The sequence below is a fragment of the Eurypyga helias genome, unplaced genomic scaffold (genome assembly GCF_000690775.1).
Source record: "Eurypyga helias isolate BGI_N326 unplaced genomic scaffold, ASM69077v1 scaffold6372, whole genome shotgun sequence".
Lineage (NCBI taxonomy): Eukaryota > Metazoa > Chordata > Aves > Eurypygiformes > Eurypygidae > Eurypyga > Eurypyga helias.
This window is the reverse complement of record NW_010237974.1, coordinates 98,153-102,624: the sequence shown is the minus strand read 5'-3', so window position 1 is coordinate 102,624 and position 4,472 is coordinate 98,153.

The window sequence follows — 4,472 nt, the reverse complement described above, 5'->3', positions numbered from 1 at the left end:
TTCCTTCCTTCTTTCTTATTTTTTCTCTCACTTTTTCGGGAAGGGAAGCATGGGCCAGGGGGGTGGGATGTGTGTGTGTGTGATGAAGGGGAGGGATGTTGCAAAGAGAAGGAGATAAAAGTTGTCCTGCATTGCAAGCCTCAAGTGTCTGATTTCAATTTAAGGGGTCAGCCACTCCGAGGGATTTGCTCAGCCCGACGGGGGGAGTAGGAGCCCCGCGCCAGCGCCGCAGCCCGATGGAGGAGCGCTGGGGTGAGACTTCTGTCTTTTGAACCGAGAGGTGAGTAGTGTGCCAGAAGACATAATTTATGCTAAACAGTTACCGTTTCACCATCTTTTTATCTGCAGAGAAAAAAAACTCCTCCCGGTTACTCCGAGCCACCAAAAAGGTCTCCATGGCCCAGCAAGCACCAGTGTTGCTACACTTACACCTCTGCGGCTTCTTATCAGCTGCGTGGAAAGAACATCTGATGTAGGAGAATGGTGCTTTGCAAACAATATTATCATCTCCCTCAGAATCCCACACCTGGGAGAAAATTGATTTTGGAAGGGAAGTACGGTGCTAACGCAGCCTCCGTTAGACAAGCAGATCTCCTCCGTCAGCTCCCCATGCTGCCCACACCTCATGGGTCGGCACCAGCACCAGCCAGGCAGTGGGCTCCCGCGCTCCCCAGGCTCCCTGCTCCCCCTCTGTGTCACTCGGTGGCTCTGGCCCCAACTTGGGGACACCCGAGGATGCTCGCTGCAGCAGCAGGGAGGCGGGAATCGGGGCTGGCATCAACCATCGTCTCCCGATGGGGAGCAGGTTCGCTCCTTGTGCGCTTTAATTCTGGGTAAAGGGTAGGGACGGAGTCCGCTGCGCGGGGAGCAGACTGCCACAGGGGTGTTAATACATAAAGCTTGTCCTTTAAAATTAACAGGCCCCTGTAAAGACCTGCTTCACCCTGCTCTCAGGAGAGCTATTAGAGCAGAGAGAGACTTTGCCACATACGGAGGAAGGAAGCGGGGGGTGAGAGAGGCACGAGAGAAGCCAGCGTATCCCGATGACAGACAATAATAGAAGCATCTGTGCAGAAATACCGTGGGCTTGGAGATACCTTTGAAATAGGCAACTGTAATATTCAAGTTAGTGAAATAGCTGACACTGAATAGACTGAAACCTGCTTTGTGGTTTAACAAAAGTGGGCAATAGAGAGAGGCTGACATGAAACAAGTCAGTTTGCAGCAGGCTCTAAGGTTAGCATCATTAGCAAAGGGGGAAAATGATTAGCAGTAAAAAGCGAGACATTAAAAAGAGATTTAAAAGGAGAGCTAGAGGGAGCTAGGGGATGGGGGTGCTTTATTTGTACCTGAGAAAAATAAAAGACATTCCTCACAGACACATTTGAATTCTCTCTGCTGCCTCTGCACACAGAAGTTTTATGAATATTTACCTTTCACATGGTTTGGGGAAGGATAAATTCTTTGGCACCGGTATTAAAATCTGAGAGCAGTTTCTCCTGCCTATATGCAAATCGCTCATATGAAATCAAGAGCCGAGAGCATCCCAAACAACATTGCTACCACAAGTAAATGCTTTTTTCGCTCATCTGTTTAAATGGAGGGTGATCGATGGCCAGGGGTGTTGGGCTGAGTTAGGTTCGGAGATACGGCTTTAGCTCGGTTAGCCTGGAAACACTCAGTAGGACTTTAGCTATCAAGTGACAATGTCACGTTAAAGAAATAGCATTTAGGTTCCTAAGTGCTTTTGATAGTGTTACCTCCTGACTCCCTGCAGCTAGCATTTTCAGGCCTTCATCCTGAAACGGGGACAGCGTGCAGCCACCCAGGTCTTCTTTACGCTCACAGTCAGCGTTAGTGGCATTATCCTGGGGACAAGGGAGGAGAAGTTTAGTTTCTGGCATCAGGAGGCTTTTTAAATATGTCTTCCGCATCAGGAGTGTATTCACAGCAGCCTCACCGAGGTCGGTGTAAAGGAGCAGTGGCCGTGGAGGGGCTCATGTCACCCAGCCACGTGTGCGCGCCGCTCCGCAGAGTGACACGTCCCGGTGGCACGTCTCAAGCCTCGGCGAGGAGCCAAGCCACACGACGTTCTGCCAGCGACTGTGTCCGCCGTGCTCCCCAGCGGGACAGCCCTGAGGGCACCGCTCCTGAAGTTTGCAGAGTTGGGCTCCAGACAATGCTCCAGCCATGACACTGTCCCATAAACATGGCCTGTGATTTTTTGCACTTCCTTGTTATGGACACCTTGGAGAAGCTGCCCCTGTTGACTCAGGCAGGAAGGGCTGCAAACCCGCAGGCATGGGATCTGCACACGCGTAGTAAGACGCTTGAGCTGTACTGTCTATGTAAACGGTAGGCGTTATCCCTTCCCAGGGGTGGAAAGGATAAGTAATTTTCCCCTCTGGCACTCCTGAGGCGGTGAGGGTATTCTCGAGCCTTGGCTTTCACCCCACAGCAGAAGAGTGGAGCTGGGTTTCATGGCCGTGAGAAGGTTTACAGCGCTGGTGTGAGCTGGCCGTGGCGCTGGGGGGTGGTGGGCAGGCGTCCCTCCCTGCCTGGCCTCCGCAGCCTTTCCTGCGGCTCTGCCCTGCTGCACGGCTGTGGAACAGGACCTGCCAGGCAACCACGAAATGCATCCCCACAGGTGACCTAAAATGGCATTGGAATCTGAGCACAGCCCCTCTCCCAGGAGCCCGCCCCAGCAGCTCTGGCTGTGCTCAGCCTGCAAAGAGGCCCTTCCCCAGAACATGGTGGGGAGCCGTGGTGGCTGAGGGATGTCTCCCCCCACCCTCCAGCTCCAGACAGGCGGCTCGTGCAGGCTGGCATCAGCCCTGCTGCCTTGCTCCCCTCAGTCCCCCTTCTGCTTTTCAGGCCACGGGGCCATTGCATGACTCCTGCTGCGGCTGGTGCTGCCTCAAACAAGCTACATCAGCACGAGTTCCCAATTTTTGGATGGGGAGACCCAGAAGAAAAGAGGCAGGATGGACAAGCGATCCCCCTGTTCCCTAGGGGAAGTCTCTGATCTTCACAGCAGGAGCCCCCACCTCCATCTGAGATCCCCCATCCCAAAACAGAGCCCATCAGGGGTTAAGCAGAGCCACCCAGGTCAAGCCCTGCGTAATACCATGTGTTGTTCCATGGGTCACGGGAGCAGCCTGCTGTCGTGAGAAAAACAGAGAAAGTGCAGGGCGTAGGACTAGGGGCATGGAAAGTTATAGTTGGCAATAGGCTACACGTAAAATATAACCGGCCAGAGCTGGGCTTTCCTCCTTCTCCTCCCGAGGGATTGCAGAGCTCCATCCCCACCAGCTGTCTAGCTCTGGAGTTTGTCTAAAAACTGAGAAGTGACAGCACAGCACGCTAAACCCCAGCCCTATAAAACACTTCAGTGCACTTGTGCCCGCTTAATTCCCAAATGTAGTCTGAGTCCACCACAGCAGTACGAGCCTTTGGAAACTACAGGTAAAATACTAATGGAAGGAAATATGGAAATGCAATTTTTACACACTGGCAAAAGAAGATGAGTGCTGATTATGAGAGTTGTCAGGTCCATTCTTCTCTCATCTCGTTGTGTCTGTGTGAATACAGAAATCAAATTAAAAATGTCTGAATGCATTCAGGCACCCAAAGGGGAACACATTGATCGGCAGGTAAGGTCAGGGTCAGGCCCTCCAGTTTCCGAGCAGGGGTGGGAACTTCAAATGTGTGTGAATGAGGGAGTGAGTACCTCCAAGGCAGGCCAACAGGGGACCCTCTTTCATGTTCTTTCTCATGAGAAACACATTTTAAAAGTTAGATGACAAAACCTGGCTGCCTCGAACATCTACAGATAGCACAGCCCTGGGCAAACCTGGAAAACAGCAGCCTTCAAACAGCCCGTACAGGTGGAGACGGAAGGAAACATGAATGACAGGGACGTTAGCTGGCCACTGACTGGCAGGGCCATGTGAGGCATCCCCTGTCCCCTGGCAGTCACCTGGGAAAAGGCCACTGGTGGACCTGAGCTCACATCCGAGGAGAGTATCCAGTATCGATTACCAGAATGGTAAGATTTTCCCCAACTTCTTCATCAAATTTGTCATCTCCTGAGAGTGTTCGGACTAAAGACGTAGCAACATGCCATTTTATCTCTGTGTCCCTTGTTGTTTTAGCATTTCATCTCAAAGCCCATCTCTGCTCCATAAAGGGAAGAAATCAGCTTTTGATGGGAATAATGACAATTTGGTGGTCATTTATATGGTCTGTACCGGTATGATCTATACTTTTTCCTGATACACCTGAATTCAAAGGCTCGTGCATCGATCTTGGACAGGATAAAGTCATGTTTGCTTCAGAAGAATTTTCTTTGGGAAGGGTACATTTTTGTCATCACAGGATGACATATTAGCCTGGGGTTATAAAGAGAATTTTACATTTTAAAAGCTAACTCCGCGATACATGCTCCTTTTACTCGGCTATAAGCTAAGCAA